The 23,847-nt window shown below is 38.7% G+C and overlaps 1 protein-coding gene and 1 non-coding gene across 3 annotated transcripts in view; both read right to left on the reverse strand.

Annotated features, from left to right (window-relative positions):
* Rnf220 (ring finger protein 220) overlaps positions 1–23,847 on the reverse strand; it is a 214,889-nt gene that overhangs the window by 155,003 nt on the left and 36,039 nt on the right. The window lies entirely within an intron of this gene.
* On the reverse strand, positions 21,152–21,224 carry Trnaa-cgc (transfer RNA alanine (anticodon CGC)). Its single transcript has one exon. It is a non-coding gene; the product is annotated as a tRNA-Ala (tRNA).

The raw sequence follows: 23,847 nt of genomic DNA on the forward strand, positions 1-23,847 counted from the left end.
TCTTAAAACACTCTTCTCTTCTGCTCTTTTTTTTTTAAACCATCTGTCTTGTTGGACTCCTTTCTTCTTGTCCTCTACTAGGTCTTAAATTTTAGAGTTCTCCAGGGCTTGGCTCTGTGCCCTTATATTTTCTCTTTTTTATACAATCACCTTGGTGATTTCATCATTTGCAATCACTTTAAGTAGTGAGGTTCTGTTAAAACAAAAACAACACCTAAACTATGTGACATTGGCTTTGTGACTAGGCAGTGGGCAGGAAGGAAGCTGGCATAAAAGACTGGAATAATTGCAAACTGTATTATTTAGTGGTACATTATTTGTTTAAGCTAGAATAATCTGGAAGGTGGTCAATGTTCCTTATGAACTACTAGAGTTGGAGGAGATCTAAAACTAAATAATGAAAGCACAAACTGGCTACCTTTAGCTGTGTTTGATGTGGCACTAATAAGAAAGAGATGAACTTAGAAAAGAACTGGCTAGTTTGCAAGCAGGATTAGTGGGAATACAGAAGTCAGAATTTGCTGGGTTGAAAAATAACTTTTTCATTCCAGTAAAAGATTTTCAAATTAAGCTTGATCCTGGGGCTAAAGATCAAAAGCTGCCAGAAAGACATAGTAGTTTTAGGGTAAAGTCAAAATCAAGTCTTTGTGCTCTGAATGAAGAAGATGGAATCATCTTTCAGCTGGAGAAATTCCTAAAAAGCTTAAGAGCATGGCTTTACAGAAGCCTGACATGCCCAGAGTATCAGGAGTTAAGTCTAAGTGGATCCTATCTTGCAAAATATTGTGGATATAGCTTGTGACACATAGAATCGATTAGTATTAATGCATGAAAACCCACAATGTTTGTAAGAGAGCTGTATTGGCAAAAGCACTGCCAGTTCTAACTAAAAGAGATTGAGACCATTCAAGATGTAAAAGGATTTCTGGGTCCCCAAATTTCTACAAGCAGATAGTGGGTTGAAAAACCTGCTCAACTACAGAAAGGTGTGTTATCTAATGTCCTCTTCAGAAGTGGCTATGGAGGATGAAAAAGGAAGGACTCCCAGAGAACTGAACCAAGAGCATGCAGAATAATGGATGGATATCCACTCCCCGGAAGCAGAATCAGAGCCTAATCGGAGATTATTCCTACCACCTAGGTGAAACCTGTCAACATTCCCACCCTTGGAATGGTGGGCCCTGTCAACCTTTGCTCTGCAGAATTTTTAAATTTCTATGGATTGATGATTCCATGTGCCACCAATTCTTCCTCCATTTGAATGGAGTAGTTTATTGCCTTTATCCTGTACCTATTTATCATTGTATGTTGAAGAGGTACACAGTGATTTTTTTTTAAGTTCTTAAGGTCTTCAGATCAAGAGAAACTATACCAAGATCCACACAGAGATTACAAGACCTTGGGCTTTAAATGGGTACCATGGTTGGATAATATCTGAAGGAGTCTTGGGATTATGGGTGAGTATATTTTGCAGGTGGGAGGAATATGTGTATTCAGGAAGAGGTGGACAGTGACAGATTAATTATTATCCAAAAATATTTATTTCTCAGGCTACTTTTATGGAAAAGTGTACACCCCTTGACTTTTAGCTCAATTATATCATTATTGTGGTCAATGGTATATTAGCATATGTGACCCAACCATGGCCTTGAAATGTGCTTGTGTGGCAGGCCCTCCTGGAGAAAAGAACTCTCCCTAGGCAGCTCAAGCTGCAGAATGAATTTGCATGGATCAGACTTGAGCTCAACCTATTACAAGGACAGAGATGCCTGGCCAAGCTAGACTTAGAACAGTCCACCTACAAAGATGTGCGAGAAGTAAAGCCACTGTTATATGCAACGTACATTTATGTGTTTGTTACATAGCAATATCTGGCAGGGTTTTTTTTCTTATTCTTCAAATGCAACAAGCACTTTATTGACTTGGGCTTGTTAAAATAACCTGCTCCTTCTTTTTGAACATTCCCTTGTTCATTGCAGGTTTTAACCTCAGATTTTAATTTAAATGAATTTCTTCAGAGACCACCTTATTATTCTAGATAGTTGTGCCATTTATTTCATAGCACTGGTCCCAATTTGCAACAGTAAATAGTTTTTGTTGACTTGTTTTCCCAATTGAACTAAACCTTAGAAGAAAGGGACCATGTTCATTTATTCACCAATGCATTCCTAAAATCTAGGTTTAAGACTAATGCATAGTAGATTGTCAGTAAATATTTACTGAATAGAGGAATTTTAAAGTGAGCGAATAAGCCGAGATATTGGGCAATACTTGCTTATGTCATGCCTGGTTGCATCTGGACCAGCAATATGACTGGGTCAAAGATACAGCTCAGGCCATCTGCTGTTTTTGCCAAGGCCAGAGCAAACTTCTTAATGAAGTTTGGTTGGCATATTCTATCTACCCCCAAAACACAAGCATACTCACAAAACACATGCATACACACAGAGCTTGAATCGAGGCTGTGGCAGAAACGTGAGGCCCAATGATATCATCTACCTGTTGGTTCCAAGCCCATCGACACCTTTTTCAAGTTACACCTAGCTTCCTTCCAGTAGCATTTGCAGCTACAAGGTCCCAGTGTCAGACTTCGAAATGTGTCTGAAGCCTCAAACTAAACACTGTGAGGCAAAGAGGGATTCAAGGGCATGGCGATCCTCTCATAGGTGAAGGGTAAAAAGAAAAACCAGGGCATGGATTCTGGAACAAGCCACCAAGCTCACCTACTTGTTTCAGGAGATTTGGCTTTTCCCAGCCCCCAGCAAGTTTCTTTAAATTAAGATCTTTGACTTTAAGCTCTATACTTTGCTATTTTATTTCCTTCTTCAAGACATTAAGCTTTTATGAAATGTTACATGTGAGTTACAGAAAGTTATGAAGCATAGAAAAGAGATGGACTTTTGTGAACCACCATCCAACTTAAGAACCAGAACAGGACCCACTCACAGTTGGCACTTCTTAGGTCCTCCTTCTAGATCCGGGAACCTGACCTTCCCACCCCACACACCTAACCATTGTCTCAGACTCTTCCCCCAGGTCCTTTCTTTCCTCCATAACTTGCCCAATTTCTATGTCCTTCCACAATATGTTGCTTAGTTTTGCTTCTTTTGGAACTTTATAAATGTATATATCTAAGTCTGTAGGTATTCTTCTGCTCTTGGGAAGGGGCCCAAGAGCAAACTGCCTCTATCCCTCCACCCTCTTGCCTTGACAGGAGATGACAGAAGATAAAAACTCCCCAAGAAACAATATTTCTTTTTTTTATATATATATATTTATTTATTTATTTTTTGGTGGACACATCTTTGTTTGTATGTGGTGCTGAGGATCGAACCCGGGCCGCACGCATGCCAGGCGAGCGCGCTACCACTTGAGCCACATCCCCAGCCCCAGAAACAATATTTCTAAGAGGATTTTTTGCGTATATGGCTATAGTGCTTTCATTTTCACTGCCTTAAAGTATTCAATTATATTACTACGCTGCCATCTCTTTATCCATCCCCTGTTAGTGGAACTTTGGATCATCTACATGTTTTGTTTTATTGCCATGATGAACAACACTGATGGGAACATTCGTTTATACACATACCTTGGAGTACATGACCAAGAAATCCTTTAGGGGATATTTATAAGAATGGAACAGCTAAGTCATAGAATATATACATGATCGGGGTACAAGAAGGTAAGCTACGATGCATGAGGCCAGAGAGTTTTATCTGTCTTGTTCATTGCTTTATCCCCAGAGTAGATGACCTGATAGTTAATTGGTTGAATAAATGAAGATAATGCTACATTTCCCCAAAGTGATGATATCAATTTATAGTCTCAGTAGCCCTATCAGGTCCTACTTATTATAACTTTTCATATCAAACATAAATACCTCTTCCCCCATATCATTTGCTCATGTATATCACATTAAGCTTTTCCTTTTTCTGGGATGGCCATAGTGTCTGTGTGAACTAGGACAAGGTTAGCCACTCTAAGCCTCAATCTCCTTACTTGTAAAATGGGAATAGCAATACTTTTTTTCCATAAAGATTTAATACATTTAATAATGACACCCAATAAATGATAAATCCTATTACAGAGAAACCATATTGTTCAATGAATTGGTTAGTTAATCCGAAAAGTCCCATAAAGAAGAATATCATTAAAAAGAGATATATACTTACCTTGAACATTTTATTTTAACTTAAAATACATGAATATAGATTCATTCTCCAGCTTTTTGATGTAAAGCCAAGGCATGTGTCTGCTGACTGGCTTTCCAGATCTTTCCTGCATAAATCACACCCATAATACATTGTCTAGAATTTTAGTTTTTAGTGGGACAAGAACTTAAAGCAATCACACTTAGATTCCTAGATTGTCGTGATATTTTCTCCTTCATTGGTCTTACAGTTCTTCTAAGAGCAATTAGTGCTTAGACATTCACTCGAATTTTCAACTTCGCTTTCACAGGAAAAAAATCTTTACAATTTTATATTGCTGAAGTTATAAAATATGTAATGAAATTAAACAATTACAACAATTACTCCTGACATAATGAGGCTTAGAAACAAGTATGGTCAAGTTCTGGTGCACATTCAAGATACCTGGTGAGGGTAGCTGCGAGAGGCCATTCTGTATAACAGCAAAATCGAGAGCCAAGAGTACATTGTGGGCATCGGTTGACATGTTTTACACAGGACAGAGGGAGTGTTAGTTAACCTGGCAAATAAGCTAAGTGGAAGTTGGTTAAGATAAGCATGACATCATCATTCTCCATTGACATAGTTCCAGGGGCCACACTCTCCTCTGCTAATATCTCTGAAAGAAATTATCTTCCAGGTGGGCTTGATTCATTGTTTTAAGTTTGCCCCTGGCCAGTAACAGACAGGGGAAGATAAAAACTCCCCAAGAAACAAAGTCTACTAAGTTGGAAGAGATTCTAAAATGTTTATCTATTGAAGGGTTTCTCTTGATTTCCGAGAGTGGCTTGTCCCTGATAAGCTGAGACAGGAACACAAACGGGGAGGAAAGTTCCACCTTAGACACTGTCCTCTGATGGGGCACAGCACTATGGAGAGGAAGAAGGTCTGACTTTAATTAGTCAGCCCATCACCCTCCTAAACTCCACTGCAACCAAAACAAACCAGGCAGTCCCATATGTCATAAGAATTAAAGGCATGGTTCCCACTTCCTAACGATGCTTTTACAGAAACCGTTCCACTGTAAAACTTTATGATTTGAATCTTTATAGCCGCCAGCAGAGCACATGTTCACTGCCTTAAATTATAACTTAATCACAATAGAAGCTGACTTTTCAGCCCTTTGCCGTCAAGAAGGGAGAGGGAAGGGGCCCAAGAGCAAACTGCCTCTATCCCTCCACCCTCTTGCCTCCTCCCAGGTTGGAAGCTCTGCCTACTGTAGTCCCAGGAGAGCAAAGGGGACAGGAGCGAGCACAAGGCTCACAGCCAGGAAGCCTAAAAGCAAGAGCCATGAACACAGACCTGTTCAGGCCTGATGAGTGACACTTAGGATAGCGTGAACGCTGCCAAGAAGCAAGGCAAGAAAGACTAGAGAAAGGAAAAGCAGACGGCATTTGAAGCCCGCCTCATCACTCCATTGGTCGAATGACGCATTTCCCTAACTTGGGTTGAGCATCCTCTATGGTTGGAGACTGGGGTGACAAAAAGGAAACAAAAGGAAAACCTCCTACTCCCCTCAGTTCAAAATGACAAACGCACAGAAGGTAGGGAGCGGAGTGACAGAAGATGTCAAACAAGAATGCTGAGACCAGATCCCCAAGTGCCTCCCGTGTCACACTAGGACATTTAAAAAAAAATAGTGTATATATATATGGTTGGACACAATACCTTTATTTATTTATTTTTATGTGGTGCTGAGGATCAAACCCAGCGCCTCACATGTACTAGGCCAGCACTCTACCAGTGAGTCACAACCCAAGCCCCACACTAGGACATGTTTATTTTATTACTTAGGAAATAGGGTAAACTTTTGAGCACCGGAGCAACATGAGGAGATAGTTTTTTAAAGACTCTTCATTCAAAGATACACAAATGGTCAAAAATTGAAAGGTCATCAATAGTCACTAGAGAATGTAAATCAAAACCACAATGAGGGGCTGGGGCAATAGCTCAGTGGTAGAGCGCTTGCCTATCACATGTGAGGCCCTGGGTTCGATCCTCAGCACCACATACAAATGAATAAATAGAATAAAGGTATTAAAAAAATTCCTTCCTTAAAAAAAACCACACACACACACACACAATGAGATGCCACTTCATATTTACTAGAATGGCTAGATATAAAAACAAAACAAAAACAGGAAAAACAAGTGCTGCCCAGAATGTGGGGAAATTGGAATCTTGTACATGGCTTATGGGAATGATGAAAATGATACAGCATCCATGGAAAATAATTTGGCTACTCCTCTTCAAAATATTAAACTTAGTTACAATGTGACCTAGCAACTCACTTCTAGGTGTACAGAGAGTTGAAAACATAAGTCCACACAAAAACTTGTACAGTTATGTGAACAGCAGTATTATTCATAGTAGTTGAAAAGTGAAAACAACTATTTATCAACTGATGAATGGATAAAGAAAGTGTGGTATATTTGTATAATGGAATATTACTTAGCTATAAAGAAGAAAGTACTAAAACATGCTTCAATAGTGGTAAAACTTAAAAACATGCCAAGTGAAAGAAAGACGATTTTATTTGTATGCAATAATCAGAATAGGCAAATCCATGAAGAGGGGTTGCCAGGCAATGGGGATGCAGGGAGAATTCAGAAACATAGGGTTTGTTGGGGTGGGGGGGTTGGAAACGTTCTGGAATTAGAGAATTGAGAGGGCTGAACCATAAACATTGTAAATATACTAAAAAAAATCAGTGATATGTACACTTAAAAATGATTGAAATGGTGAATTGCATGGGTTTTTTGCAAATACATATATATAATCTCTATCAAGAGAGGAGCAAGATTAACGGTCAGGGAGATGAGTTTAGAAACCTACTGAAATAATCAAGGCAAGCTATAATAAAAATGAGAAAGGGAAATCCAACAAATATCTGGTAAGTGCCTGAACTAAAATAGTAGTAGTGGGGACAATGAGGAAGAGAAAGATTCAAACATATTTAAGGAAAAAAAATCATATCTGGATGTTTGTCATGGGTGATCAGATAGGCGATGTTACCATTAATCAGAACAGGGAACAGAAAATGAGAAGTGGGTTGGAAGAAAAGCAGGACAAGTCTTTGGGGGACATGATAACTATATGCTTTTAATCAGATTATTAGTTGACAGAATAACACCTCCACTTCTTTATCTCCCATTTGTTAAAACAAATAATCAAGAAATTAATACCTACTATGTGCTTGGTAGAAACAGCTGGAAACAAATTTTTGGAGTTTGGTAGAGTTCTAAGCTGGACATAGATAATTAGGGATTCACAACATAGAAAGTGGATGGGGTTGTTTATGAAAATGGATAGAGGAATAAAGAAAGCTGACCACGATCCTCGAGGATGATGATCCTTGGGGAAAAAAAAAGTAGATGTAGTGTCATAAAAAAATGCATAATTCAAGGAAATATAGAGTTTGAAAGGGAAGAAATAGGCAACAATGTAAGATCTGGTGAGATAGCTGAAGGCATCCATGAGATTTGATAATTAGAAGCCAGGCAGCTGGGCTCAGGTGGAGTGGGGGAGGTCAACCTGGGCTGCACTGGGTCCGGGGATTCATGGGAGATAAAGAAGTGGAGGTGTTATTCTGTCAACTAATATTTACTGAGTGTCTGCTGTGTGTTAGATCATGATAGGGAGGAAATCCTTCTAGAGGGGTCTGGAAATAATGAAAGAACTAGAAGAGTAAACAGGAGGATACAAGCCATGGCAGGAGTTGGAAGGATAGGAGGGCATAGCCTAAAGGTGAAAAGTTTGAGGTTGATGTGTTTTAGTGAGAAGGTTCATGATGTGGTCATGGGACAGGCTGGTGGAGTGGCAATATAAGTCTTTAGAAATTAATAGGCCAAGTGACTATAAGTGGAAAGTATGGGATCATCCCATCGACCCAACAAGAGATGGAATAAGAAAATAGACAAATGAATGGTGGGACAGTAAGAGCCTCAAAGAGGGGGAATTGTGTTTATCTTTGTTTATTTTCTTTTTCGTTTTTGCCAATAAATACACCTATATATTCCACTGACAGCGGTATTGTAGACGCTCCATAAATAAACACTGCCAACTGACTGATGTTCTCAAAAGCATCTCAGATCTGGCATGTTGTAAACTGTACTCTGATATTTCCTTCCAAATTTAGTTCTCTTGCATTGTTACTTGTCTTGGTGAACGGTACCATCATCTACCCAGCTGTGCACGCCAAAAGCTTAAGACACGTTATTGACATATTCCTTCTTCTCTTGTCACTGGGGGTCAAATCCATCATCGAGTCTTGTCTATTGCACTTTCCTCAACATCTCTCACTTGTGTCCAGATTGCTTGACCTTCGCTATCCTGATCTAAGCAACCATTGTCTTCTGTCAAGTCTGCTTCCTGACTCACCTGCACATGGCTTGCACCTCCCTGCAATCCATTCTCTACCCTGTCTTTGTCAGATGTCTCCTCCACCCTCCACCTATCTCACTTTCATCCGTGTTCCCAATCTTTTCCATCCTAGTCCTTGTCATGATCCCTGACATATAATTTTTCAAAGACGAGCATCATTTTGTAGATTCAACCTGCTCGTGGCCAATAAAATTTTTATGGCTTCTAGACCTTTTTATTATAGAAGAATTAGGATTAGTAAAGATTATTGTGGTTATAGGAGAATAAATCTTTAGTTGATGTAGATCAGGCCTCTGCTGTTGCCTCTGCCTACTAAGTATTTCCTTCCCTGGTTTAGCTAACTCCTACTCATCCTCCTCAACTCAGCTTTCCTAAAATTCCTGTCCAGGTCATATCCTACTCTTAGATGTCCATAGCATAATCTGCATAATTCTCCTTCATAGTTGCAATTTTACATTTGTTCGAAAAAAAAAATTGATTAATATCTGTTTCCACGAGAAAGGGCTGTGCCTGACACACAGAAGGGACTCATAAATATTGATTGACTGAATGAATGCTATATTAATAAACTTGCTCCATGTTGATAAGTGACAGATCAGAAACCGTGTCCCAAGTGGAGATGTATTAGGTGGGAGGTTTAAAAAGTGAGCTCCAAGTTCCCTTTCATTTTTGAGGTCTCTGGCTTTTCTGGGTGAATTTCCATTCTTCTCCATTCCCTCCTTTCTTCAAGCTGGCCTGCTTGGCCTTATCAACACAACTCCATTTGGTTCCTAAATTGGAAGGAATTAGTTCCTTCAGACACAGTACTTTCCTTTACCGGACAATTGAAAGAAACTTCTCATCAACCTTAATAATCAGACATTTATTCTATACTTAAACACATCTAATAATAGAGTCCAACTCATCTCCAAAGGATTCTTTCTGTTTTTCCTTTTCTCTAATAACATAAAAATTTAATACTTTTTTCACATGACCATTGGCCATGTGTATTTATTTATTCCTGAAACTAGTGCTTTTATTCCTTTTTTTTCTCTCTCTCTCTCTTAATTTTTAAAAACTGATTTATAAACTCTTGGCAGATTAAAGAAATTAACCTTTTGTCAAATTATGTGGCAAATGTTCTCCAGTTTGTTGCTGATCTTTTGATATTGTTTTTGGCATCTAAACAATTCTATTATATATAGAACAAAATTTTAAAAATACGAAAAGAATATATAATGAACTACAAAGTTTCCTTTCATCCTTGTTCTCCAGCTCAGTCCTCCTCAAAAGCAAGGGCTATTCAGTTTCTTGTATATATTTCCAGAGCTTGTCTAAGCAGTAACAACAGACATGCGTAGCTTGTTTTCCTCCCCAACGCCCACAAAAGGTAGCTCTGTACTCTGCTTCTGCACCTTGCCTTTTCACTTACAACACAGGTATATTGGAGACCTTTCTGTCAGTACATAAAGAGCTGATAGATACTGCCAAATTGCCCTCCATGGAGGTTGAACCAATTTACACTCAGATCAGCAGTGTATGTGAATGTCTCATTCCACAGCTTTCACTAGTACAATGTTAAAACCGTTTTTGATCTCTACCAACCGTAAAAGCAAAAAAAAAAAAAAAAAAAAAAAAGAAGAAGAAGAAGAAGAAGAAAGAAAGAAAAGCATGGTTTTCTCTAAGAATACATTTGAGCATCATATCATAGATTTAATGTGTTATGGCCATTCAAAATTTTTTATGGCTTCTAAACTTTTCCATTTGGGCAGAATTAGGATTAAGAAGGATTATTGCAATTATGGTAGAAAAAAAAAATCTTTAGTTAGATTTAGTCACCTGCTTGCCCACTGGTACAGCAGTGGAGGGTTTGAGCTTTATCCTTCTTTTTATCAGTCACACATCTGTGACTCAGGATATACAAAAGTAGTGCAGAAAGAGTATGAGCTTTAATGTTATGCGGACTTAAATTGGAATGCCATCTTCCTCCTTTGCCTTTTCTTTTCATATTAACTTATTGAAGTTTTACTATGTGTCAGACCCAGTACAAGATGCTGGAGATTCGAAGACCAAAAAAAAAAAAAAACCACAACCACCTACCACAGTTCCTGCCATCCAGGAGCTCTCATATAATGAAGGAGCCAGCGCATAAACCAGAAAGTGTAATGCAAAATAGATAACAATAATGATGATGTGGATGCCGATGAGATACTGATAATAGTTGGCAGCTCTGTGGATGATGAATTGGGAAATGACGAGACCAGAGACAAGGAGAGCAGTTAGCAGGCTGTAGCAGCCATCTCAGCAAGCAGTTCAGTGAGAATGAAGAAGAGGAATCAGATTCTAGATATAATGAGGCAAAAGAAGTAAGACAGTGGTTTTGATAAGAGCAGGGAACAAGGACAGACTGCAGGGAGTTGAGGATGTGACTGAGAAGTGAGGAAAGCTGCTGCTTGTTTTATATGGCAGCTCTTGTGGCATATTAGATATTTGTTCATGAATCATCCACTCCCTCTATTCTTCCACTGCCATCTTCCCTGCCCCCACTGATGTGCCTGGCCCATAAGAATTGCTTTGTCTTCAAAGCAGAATAGAGTGACTTTTCTACTGCTTGACTTTAGACTTAGCCAGTGACCTTCTTCAACCAATGGAATGTTAGCAGACATAAGGCAAGTAGAGGCTCAAAATGTGCATGCAAAGTTGATCTTGGTCTGTTGGGTTTCCACCTTCCACCATGAGAAGAGTATGCTTCTGGTAGCTGCTGGTTCAAAACAATAAAGGACACAGAGCAGACCTGGACCTAACCCACAGTTTGGAGCCAAGCCCAACTGAGCCTGGCCTAGATCAGCTGCATCTCAGCTGATCCACATACCTCTGCACTTCAGAAATAGATACTCACCACCTAATGGCATGGAGTTTTGAGTAGGTTTGTTATACAATGTTGTTGGAGCAGGAGCTGCTGATATAGATCTCCAACAGCAATATCTCTTCTCTAAGCTAAATTCCTCCACTTCTTTCAACTGTTCATCATGACTTCTCCTTTCTTAGTTCTGCCAGATTGCTCTGCAAGATATCCCAACTGGAACCAATTAGGAAGCACTCCCCCAAAGAGTCATCAAATTAGAATTCTGCACACATATGACTCTCTTCCCTTCAACTCTGCCTCTATTCTAGAGGCAGCCATATGGCAAAGGAAGAAGGAATCTGTCCCTGGGGTTTGGACTCTAGAATGAAAAGACTTAGTGAGATTAAAACTCAAGCTCCCCCCACCCCCAATAAGTGAATCAGAAGGGAGTGGTCCTCAGCATCTTGTGAATTCTGGAAACTCAACTTATTCTATAAACCAAAAAAGGATTTCAGGAAACATCAAAAATGTCAATATGGATGCCAATCATGCACCAAGTGTCTATAGCTGATACTCGAAAGAAAATACTGCTGCTTTATATTCAAGACCACACAAAGCCTTTAGGAAGGTAAAGGCAAGATATGGGGCTGATCCATATTTTGTGGAATCTGAAATTGAGCATTTATAACTTTAAGGATTCTCCTTAAAAAAAAAAAAGAAACAAACAAAATTACAAATGTAAAATTAGGTTCAAAGCAAATATTTATTAGAATGACAAATGATGTCATAACAAATTAACAGAATTTTAAAGTTGAGGAACATCATAAAAACTTTTTAATAACATTTTTAAAAATAATTGTCTGATATGCCTCTAAATGTTTATTTACTACATTTGGGGGGATGCAGATTCTGACTCTTCATATGAACAATAATTTTGAAGTATCATTTTCTACAAAGAAAATAGAAATTCAGTCCTTTCTGTACCACTATTGACCAAAATGTGTTTATTATTTTTAGTTTTGAGATGTTTCTTTCAACTTCAAATCTCCTTACTTCTTAGGATTATATGAAATTTGGGGAAATCTCTAGCAGATTTTGCTCATATGGGAGTTGTAATATTTCAGGGCATTTCAAGTTTTTCTAAATACTCTTGAACTTCATTGACACTTACTGATTTATTACTGGTGTCCTAATTAGAGCAACATATTATAAGTTTTATGTGATTTTTGGCAATGTTAGTAATTAGATATGTGTAAAATGCATTCGTTATTAGAAATATTGCTATAGGTTTGTGCCCTATATACATAGAAATTTTTAAAAATTCTATTTCATGTGAGTCCCTTTAAAAAAGAAAAAATATATATGCTACATTTATAGTTCTATACACTGCATAAAAAACATCTTCCAGATAGGTGAGGTTTCATTTTGACCAGGCATTAGTAAGAACCAAAATTTCCACTGACAATTTTACATGTGTGATGACAAGTTTCTGAAACCATCCATTTTTAAGCCTTGTTTCTGTTCCATTGCCAGGTGTCACAGGACACATGTGTGACCACGTAAAAATATTGTTAAGGCCCTTCCCAGGGTCTTGAATGGAATCCATGTAAGTAAAAGACCCTTAAGCTTAGATCAGTTTCAGAGATGGTCCACTTCCAGGTGGATAAAAATCCCAGCTTTAGGGCTGAGGATGTAGCTCCGTGGTACAAATTCCATTTGCCTGGAATGTGTGAGGCCCTGGGTTCAAGACCCAAGACCACCACTACCAAAAAAAAAAAAAAAAAATCAGCTTTACTTTTTCTTGGTTTAAGCACCATCAATAGACAGCATTACTTGTTTTGTTTTTCCTACATTACACAAACATTTAGTGAATACTGACTAGGTACTAGGCACTAGGGATAGTGCTAAAATGAATACAGTCCCTGTCTTCATGAGCTTATGCTTTAGCCAAAAGATAGACGAATATCAATCAAATAAAGAGCCACACTTTAGTGGAAGGTGACAAGAAGATTTCTTTGGGGTTGTTCCTGTTGTGCCCAAACCAAACCAATTCTTGAGATTTGCTGACATGAGAGGGACAAGCTGGGAATGCGAGGAACCACTGGAGAAAGACCCCGTAGAAGCAGGTCTCTTCTGACCTATGGCTCCCCCAGGGTTCAGCATCTAGTACTGTGCTCCATGCCCGCCCCAGTCTGCTCTGGACCTCTGCCTCTGCCCCTTCAGACTTGGAATTGCTGGTGTGTGAGGCTGGCAATGGCCAACTGAACATCGGCTGGGGAACCCAGGACCCAAAGTCTGGCAAAGGAAGCCACAGATGCTGATCCAAGGAGACTGAAGTAAGACTACTTCTCACCCTAACAAAAAATTGGGAATTGGACCGGGATTGTGTCTCAGTGGTAGAGCACTTGCCTAGCATGCGTGAGGCACTAGGTTCGATCCTGGCACCACATTAAAAAAATAACAATAATAAATAATAAAACAAATAAAATAAAGGTATTGTGTCCATCTACAACTAAAAAAATATTTTTTAAAAAAATTGGGAATTGTGAACTCCCTCAATGAACACCACGGAGAGGCTATGATCTCCCATCACACCTTGCCCTTCTTTCCCACCTTATACAAAGTTAGCCTATTGACATTTCTCTAATCCTCTTTCAACCAAGCATCTTGAGAGAATCGTCTTCGCTCATTTCCTCCCACTTCCTATTTCCAATTTACTATCAATCCATAGCACTCCAGCCTTTGCTGTTGAAACTGCGACTACTAAGTGTTATGGGTGCTGTCGCCGCCCTGCCCTTACTACTTCAGTGAACACCAGACTTCCAGCCATTAGTACCTGCATCTATTTGCCCGAGGGCTTTCTCTTACAGCCAGGATCATCTTTGCTGCCCAAGCAGGTGACGGGAAATGTCAGTGAATTAATGCCTTCCCTCAGCAGCCCTCAACCAATGACCTGAAAAAAAAATTGTTATATAAATAACCCACCTCCCTCAGCCCTCCAGAGGGTAACCATGAGGTGAATGCTCTGCACAAAACACTCCAGAACTCTTCCAATGGGATTAAGCTCAACTGTCCACAGTTGTTGGTGACTGGATTCACCCTTGATTGGCTGTTCCACCTCTCCTTGTTTCATATCCCTTACCCACAAATCACTCCCCACTATTCTTTTATCTACCCAATAAAGGAATCCTTGTCTCAGCTTCTGCTTCTAGGAAACCCCAAAGTAAGCACCAAGCTCACCAATGATTTGACTGTTTCAGTCCTAATCAACCAATCAGTTAACAAATGTGCATTGAGCATCTACTAGGTGCCAGGCATTGCCTCACCTTGCCTCCCTCTTTGTTACATTGGGTACCAGTACCCACTCCTTCTTGCAGCTCTCCTTCTTTGGGCTTAGGCCTCCTTGCATGTGGATGTTCCCTCTTTCATCCGCAGCTCCCACGCCATGACCCTCATACAGTGGTGCCATGTTCTCAGCTCAGCCATTGCTCCTCCCTCTCTATGTGCCTTTCTTTGGAGATGTGACTTACTTGCAAAGGATCAAATCCAACTTACTCATTGAAGATTTCTAAGTCTTTTTACCATCTTTTACTTTGTCTCCTGAGTTTCAGATTTTTTTTCCAACTACCTATTGGTCACCCTTGCTAAGTTTCCTCGAATTTAATACATGCCATGTTTGGGGGTTTATCTGACAGGTTCTGTGTAAGGACAAGTCTGTAAAGAAATGGTGTAGAAGATATTAACAAGAGATAAGTTCAAAGTGATGGATCTTGAGATGTAGGTTCACCAGGAAAGGAGGTACTTCTGGGAGTAGGCTGAGAAGATGGCAAAAACATACAAGAGTCTAAGGCGGTGCTGGATTATTCAACAGGTAAACACATACTTGGGGCATCGGCAAAGCAAAGTGAACTCCCATTAACATCTCCTTAGAAAATTCTTGAAACAAATTTAAAAAGCACCAAAATAGTCACCGTGGGAAAATCAGAAGTTTATTGAACTTCCTTATACTTATTTTACAAGTTAGTATTATTATTATTAAGTTACTTAAGGGAACATTCTCTTTTTTGGTGCTCAGGGAGAATTAAAAACCTGGTCTGTGCCTGGGAGTTCATGAGATTCAAGCATAGCTGTAGTAGGAGCAAGAGAGAGAGGAAGCTGGAGGGATACAGGTTGTCATCCAGGGGTGAATGCTGTCCTCTTTCTGTACCAACCTACTGGGCTAGCTGGAATTTATTCCTACAGTAACACATACTCATCAGGGGCCACAGCACCCAGAATGTTCCTGGCTGTAGGCCATACGTTGCATGGCCACATTCTTCTGCCCAGCTAGTATAAGTCATTGTCATGATTCCAAAATGTTTATATTTCCATGGCAGTAGTTACTGTGTTTACATAATTTAATTAAATATGATGTAAGCCAATAGTGCAAAAAGAAGGAGAATTATTGTTCTTACAAACACCAAATGCTCTGGGAAAACTTAGTAAAGGTAAATATCTTTTTAAAATGCTGTTGATTGGGTGGGGATAACTGGAAACCAGTTATCATTTATTGAAGGTTTAGTATGTGTCAGTCACCACATTAAACCTTTACATAAAATACTTATTTGATCCTCACAGTAACTCTCTGACATGGGTACTGAGGAAATTGAGGCCCAGAGAAGCTAAGCACCTTGCTCATGTTAGATGGTGCATGCTCGATTTGAACCAGGGCAGTCTGGCTCAAGAGATTGTTGTTTTTTTGTTTTTGTTTTTGTTTTTTTGTAGTGGGGATTGAACCCAGGGACACTTAACCACTGAGCCAAATCCCCAGTCCTTTTTTGTATTTTATTTAGAGACAGGGTCTCACTGAGTTGCTTAATGACTCACTAAGTTGCTGAGGTTGGCTTTGAACACATGATCCTCCTGTCTCAGCTTCCCAAGCCGCCGGGATTACAGGCATGTGCTGCTGCAGCCAGCAAAACTGTACTAGCTCTTAATTGTTACACTATCATGTGAAAAAAATGGGAAAAAAAAACTAACAATGAAGTCTATGCTGAAGTTTCCCGTTCTATTTTAAAGAAGTTGAATCTGAAATCCATAGACATTGGATATGGATGCAGTTTTTCAAGAATCCAGGACTCCACCCTTAAGGAAAGACCCTTGTCCTCTACTCAAAAATTAGTAAGTAGCTGAGCATTTAGAATAAAATGTTCCAAGTATATATGTAGCACTTTCTGTATTTCTTACTTTAACAAAGTGACTTTGATTAACTTAGTGGCAAATCTGAATGAATAAGTTAAGGCTTCTCTACTTGAGAATTTAGAAGTTTAGACATGACATAGCCAAAGCTATAGATGAAGAAACAATTATCTTTCTAAAGCGTAATCTGAATATAACACTCACACTCCCTTGATTTTAAACCTTTGATTTCCACACCTACCCCTACTCCCAACTAGGAAGAAATCCAAGGTTACGAATGGGATCCTGCCTACAGCTTCAATCTTATTGGGAAGAGGCCAGTCCCTCTTTGCCTTTATTTCTAGTCATTTGATAATTACCCATTGTCCTGTCATGCTTCTGTAGCTTTGCATGTATCATTTTTTTTCTAGAATTCTCTTTACTTTCTCCTCCAACTGGGGAAAACTTACTCATAATTTTTCTTCATTAATTTATTCAGCAAACAATTCCAGGCACTTATTTGTATGAACAGTGAGACACACACACACACACACACACAATGTCCTCATTGAAATGTTATGATAAACTATATTTTTTTCTTCAAAGCATTTATCACAATGTACTATTTTATGTTAGGTTTTGTGTTCATTTGCTTAATGTTTGAGGAAAAAGGGAAGAAAGTGTAGATACGTGTTGCTATGAGAGTACATGTTGCTTGCAGGGAGAAGGAAATGGTCAGGAACATTGAGGAATTCATACTGGGGCTGAGATCTGCAGGATATGCGGGCTTACCTGGGCAAAGCAGGTTGGAGGTGGGGATGCTTAGGGGAAAATGGGTCTGATGGGAGGGCATGTGTTACAGACCAAGGGAATAGCAAGTACCAAGATACTAAAGCCAAAGGAGGGGAGACAGGTTTAAGAAACTCAAAGAAGGCCACTCTGGATTGCAGAGTGTCCTGCTTTGACTAGAGGATGAGGTCAGATCCTGCAGGGCTCCAGAGGTCATGTGAATTCAATTTTATCTTTATCAGAAAAGCAAAAGGAAGCCATGGGTGAGACTTAAGCAAGGAAATAATGTTTTCAGGTGTATGATTTTTAAAACTCCTTCCAAGCCATTCATGGTGGTGCATGCCTATAACCACAACGACTTCGGAGGCTAAGGCAGGAGGATCTCAAATTCAACCCCAGCTTGAGCAACTTAGCAAGATCCTATCTCCCAGCCTCAGCAACTTAGCAAGATCCTGTCTCAAAATAAAAAATAAAAAGAACTGGGGATGTAGCTCAGTGGTAGAGCACCCCTGGGTTCAATGCCCAGTACAAAAACACAAATACAAATAAACAAAAATCTTTCTGTTCCCATGTGGGGAACAAAGGGTGAGTGTGACAATCGTCACTCCTCTCTTAAGCCTTCCTTGTTCCCAGTGGCAATGGATCCATTTTGGGATAAAACTTTCTCCCACAGGCTCCTACCAAATTTAGGAAGCTCCTTGAGGGCAGGGACTTGGTCTGTTCAATTTACATCCCCAATGTCTAATAGCTTCCAGCACTTAGTAGGTTCCTAATAAATGTTACTTAAATAGTGCACCTGTATTATGTCATTTCTCACACTACCCCATTTTCTTATGAAGTATCTCAACTCCGTGGTTTCCCAGGACTGTGATGATCTTTCTCGTGAGGGAAGGACTGAAGTCATAGTTAACGCAATGTTAAAGTTGTGGACAAAATTCATATTGTCTAAAAGGAGGAGACATTTGTCTAGGTAACAGATTTTTTTTTTCTTGTCCTACACCATGTAACAACCTTACTTCATTACAAGGCTATTGGATCCTTGGCAACCAAATAATTCCACAAGTTCTGTAGAGGAAAGGAATTCCATTCTCTCCTAAACTAAACACCTCCAGAGTCTAATGGCAATTGTCTGGACTTGGATTACCTAACAGTCTTTGTGTTCTTTCCCATTGAAGATCTTAGGATATTTCTCCAAATTAAAAGGAAACTTATTTTGGAAATATGACACTCCACCCATATGTACACTAGAATGACAAGATCTCAAGGCTGGAAAAGTTCTTCAGAGTCATTTAATCAACCCCTCATCATCCCCATTCAAAATTTAAATTCTGGGCTGGAGTTGTGGCTCAGTGTTAACGTACTTGCCCAGCATGTGTGAAGCACTGGGTTCGAGTCTCCGCACCACATATAAATAAATGAATAAAATAAAGCCCATCCACAACCAAAAATACATATAAAAATTTTTAAAAATTAAATTCCCTTAGGAACTTTCCTTGCTTCTCTGTCTAGCTGTCTAGCCTCAGGGTTTGGCTGTCTAGCCTCAGGGTTCCTGAGACAAGCTCAGGTATCAGCCAGACAGACAGCAGGTACTAGAACTGGAGAACTCAGGTCACCCTGGCTCTTTGCTAGTTCCTATGCTTATTCTCAAAACAATTTCTCTATTAGGTTTATATAGTTCTGTATAGAATTTTCTGACTAGTCAATTGTCTATCCTCTTGCCAAGTCCTCTCCTTACTCTAGACCCTTAGTTTTCAGAACTATTTTTCCTTCCCAATTTATTCATCTTTCCATATTGTTCTGTCTCCATTTCTTGCAACCTACTCAAAATATCAAACACCTTAATTAATTATAGTCAATTCATCAAATATTTTTTGAATCCCCACTACATTTCTCCCATCCCACCCATTTGTCCTTCCTTTGAGAGCACCAGGAGTCTGGCAGCAAGACTCCCACCTCAGTCTCACTGCCAGCTCTATCTCCAGCCTGTCTCCTTTCCCCAAACCCTTCCCCCATAACAGTCACCTTTTTCTGTAGCTGACAATGGCTCACCTTTCTAATTCAAACTAAATCTTGGTGCCACAGACTTTCAGGATCAGCATTAGAGGTTCCAGGCCCACCTCTCTCTACCTACTGTCCTCAAGGCCCCATGCTCTTTCTAGGCCACCATTACATCATGGTGTTCCAGGGTAGCACTCACCACGCCCCATTTATGCAACATTATGTTTTCATTTCTTTTCTTCCCCTTCTTTTACTCTCCTTTCTTAAGTTTTCCGTTTTTCTCTTCTGCCTCCTATGACCCCTTTGGGATCTTACTTAGGAAAACTTTTTAGTATCATCTTGATCCCTCATCTCCCAAGTCCTGTCACTGAGGTGTCCTTCCTGGCACTTGGTGCCTGCAGCATTGTGGTGTGCCCTATGCCCTCACTAGGATGAACTTCAATGAGGAGACCAAACTCACATCCTTGAGAAAGAAATTTGAAGCAAAAGAAAGAACAAAAGAAATAAAAATCTAGGAAACATAGAATAAGAAAACAATATGGCAGTTGCTTAGAAAGTCAACATACTTACCATGTGACCCAGCACTTCCCTCCTAGATCTTCACTTGAAAACTTATGTTTGCACAAAAACTTGTTCACAGATGTTTATAGTAGCTTTATTCATAATCATCCCAAACTGGAAACAACCCAAATGTTCAACTGGTGGATGAATAAATAAACTCTAGTGCATCCATACAATGGAATACTACTTAGAGATAAAAGTAATAAACTACTAAAATAGAAAGCAAGATTCCAGGAGCTAAGGACAAAAGGAAATGAGGATCCAGGTACAGTGAGTGGCACATGACTGTAATCCCAGTGGCTCAGGAGGCTGAGGCAGGAGGATCGAGAGTTCAAAGCCAGCCTCAGCAAAAGTGAGGTACTAAGCAACTCAGTGAGACCCTTTCTCTAAATAAAATACAAAATAGGGCTGGGGATATGGCTCAGTGGTCGAGTGCCTCGGAGTTCAATCCCTGGTACCAAACAAATAAATAATTTAAAAAAGGAAATGAGGAAATTTTTTAGGGAGTCTATATCCTGATTATGGTGGTGCTGACATGATTGTATGCATTTGTCAAAACTTATAGACATGAGGTCTGGAGATATAGCTCAGTTGGCCTCATATGCACAAAGCCCTGGGTTCAATCCCAGCACCACACACACTCACACAAAAGTACACCGTCAAGAATAAGTGTTACTATAGTAGTTATACCCTGATAAATTTGACTTTAAAATATACCCCCTAAAATTAAAAAATAGTAATAAAGACAAATTTAGAAACAAGCAAAAAACAAGAAGCTAGGTCAATCATACTAAAAATATCCTTTAAAATACACCAACAAGGGGCTGGGATGTGGCTCAAGTGATAGCGCGCTCCCCTGGCATGCGTGCGGCCCGGGTTTGATCCTCAGCACCACATACAAAGAAAGATGTTGTGTCCGCCCATAACTAAAAAATAAATATTAAAATTCTCTCTCTCTCTCTCTCTCTCTCTCTCTCTCTCTCTTTAAAAAAAATAAGTAAATAAATAAAATAAAATACACTAACAACAGCAGTAAAATAGACAAATCTTTGGCAAATTCAAATGAGAATAAAAGAAAACACATGGGTAGATAATTTAGAAATTAAAAAGGGGATTTAATTCTTGATATAAATAAAATGTAAAAAAAATACAACTTTATACTTTTTTTCTTAATTTTATCTGTTTTTTTTAATATTTATTTTTTAGTTGTAATTGGACACAATATCTTTGTTTTTACTTATTTACTTTTATGTGGTGCTGAGGATCGAACCCAGGGTCTCGCACTTGCGAGGCGAGCGCTCTACCACTGAGCCACAACCCCAGCCCTACAACTTTATACTTTAAAAATGAAAATGTATATGAAATTGCACAAATTTATAGGTAATTATAATTTACAAATTGACTAAGGCTGGGAATGGTGACCCTCACCTGAGGTCTCTGAGGTAGGAGGATCACTTGAGCCTATAAGCTCAAGACCAGCCTAGGCAACATAGTGTGACTCTCGTTCAACAAAACAAAACAAAACGAAACACATTGACCTAATAAGAGATATAAAACCTGAGTAAACCAATAACCATAGGGAAAATTGAATCAATAGGCAAAGATATACTACTCCAAAACACATCAGTTCCAAATGATTTCCAAATGAGTTCTACCTTCAAGACATACGTAAAATCTATGTTATTACTACATAGAAAAAAATGGGAAATTTACAACTCATTTTGCTAGACCAGCACTTCTCAAAGTGCATTCTAGGGATCCTTAAAGATCCCCAACACTTTTCTGGAAGTCTACAAGGTCCAAATTATTTTTATAACAATACTAAGATACTTTGATCTTTTTACTCTCTTTCTCTCACACTGCACAGTGGAATTTTCCAGAGGTTAACTGGATGCTCCCTGATGAGTCATTGCTCTGCCAACTAAAGAAATGCATGCTTGTGTTTTAAAGTTTTCTTCATTTTAGTTTCTAATATGAATAGGTAACTCACATAAAGTTCTTTGAAGATCCTAAATAAATTTTGGGAAGGCAAATGGGACCTAAGACCAAAAAGGTCTGAGAACCAATGTACTGAACGAATATTGCTCCAATATGAAAAACAGAGAAAAACAGCTGCTAAGGTTTGAGCATGTCCCCCCAAAGTTCCCACCTGTTAGAAATGTAATCCCTCAAAGCCTGCTGGGAGGCGGGGCCTAGTGAGATGTGACTGGGATGGAGCCCTCAGGAATGGATTAATGCCTTTCTCCTGTAAATGAGTTCTTGATTTTATAGAACTGGGTTAGTTACCAGGAGAGCAGATTGTTGTAAAGCAAGTCAACTCTTCACTTTTTTCACTTTTTCTTTCACCTGCTTCCCTTCTGCTTTCTACCATCAGCCGGAGCAGCATCTCATCAGTAGTAGCTAAACAGAAGTTGGCACCAGTTAGACTTCTCAGCCTCCAGAACCATAAGCCAAAATACACTCTTTTTTTCTTTAATAAATTACTCAGTCTCAAGTACTCTGTTACAGCAACAGAAAATGAACTAAGACAATAGCACAAATAAAATTATCAGCTTATTTAAGAACATAAATACACATTTCTTAGGCTGAATTGTTCTTAAAATAACAATTTTTGTGACCAGATAAGATTTAATCCAGAAATGTAAGGGCTGTTCTATATTTGGAAATCTATTAATATAACTAATTGGTAGATAGGCATTAATAGGCACCAGGATCACAAGTTAGAGGCCAGTCCCAGCAACTTAGTGAGGCCCTAAGCAACTTAATGAGACTCTATCTCAAAATTAAAAATAAAAAGGGTTGGGGATATGGCTCAGTGGTTTAAGTGTCCCTGGGTTCATTCCCTGGTACCTAGTACCATAAATACATACATACATATATAAATACGAATTTAAAAGCCAAAACAAAAAATTAAAAATTCTTAGCAAACCAATAATTGAAGAAAATTTATTTCATTTGAGGAAGAGCAGTCATCATTCCTATTAAAGTTAGGAACAAGACAAAGATGTCTGTTTTCATGGTTATCATTGCAACTACTAAATATGGCACTGGAGGTCCTACCTAATGCAATAAGACAAGAAAAAGAAATGGAAGTATTACAAAGGAAGACATAAGGCTATCTCTACAAGTAATTTGATTTTCAATTTAGACAATCTAAGAAACTGTAAAAATCCAAGAACTATAAAAATTCAAAACTAATACTAAACTTTATTAAAGACTTGATAAAAGATCAACAATAAAAAAATCAATCCTTTTCTTATTCACCAACTACAACCAAATGGAAAAAATGCAATGGAAAGTATCTCATTGATAATAGAAACTGTAAAATACATGTGGCTAAACTCATCAGTACGTCCAAGATTTATACTAAAATGTAAATTTTATTGAGAGACATTAAAAGAAGAAGAAATGAAGAATATGTCATGTTCCTGGATGAGACTCAAATTAAACAATAAATTTAATGAAATTCTAATCAAAATAGTTTTAGGTCTTTTATAGAACAGGGAAAAATTATTCTGCAGTTCACCTGCAAGAAGAAATGTACAAAAGGAATCCATAAAAATCAGAAGAACAAAAAATAATGTGACAAAGAAAAAAAGAAAAAAGGTCAACTATTCAGATTTTTGGCTCCATAAAGTATAAAAGTCTCCTATAATGCTATACTAATTGCAACAGCCTTGTGTTTGCACAAAAATGACCCCAAGCCCTCCCCCCAAAAAAGTCAAAGGAGCAGAATTGAGAAGCAGCCCCATATATAATCTGGCATTTCAAACCACTAGAAATTGTGTTGGGATAGTTGGAAATTCTCTTGGGAAAAAAATAGTAATTCAGATTATAGATAAAAATACATTTTATTTGTATAAAAGATCAATCTCAGAAAATAAAGCAATCAAAGAATGGAGAGGAAGAAATTAATATAAAAAATCTGGGCAATAAGCATACTCT

The sequence above is a fragment of the Marmota monax genome, unplaced genomic scaffold, assembly GCF_021218885.2.
Source record: "Marmota monax isolate L192 unplaced genomic scaffold, Marmota_monax_Labrador192_F-V1.1 WCK01_AAM20220418_F8-fsc00008, whole genome shotgun sequence".
NCBI lineage: Eukaryota > Metazoa > Chordata > Mammalia > Rodentia > Sciuridae > Marmota > Marmota monax.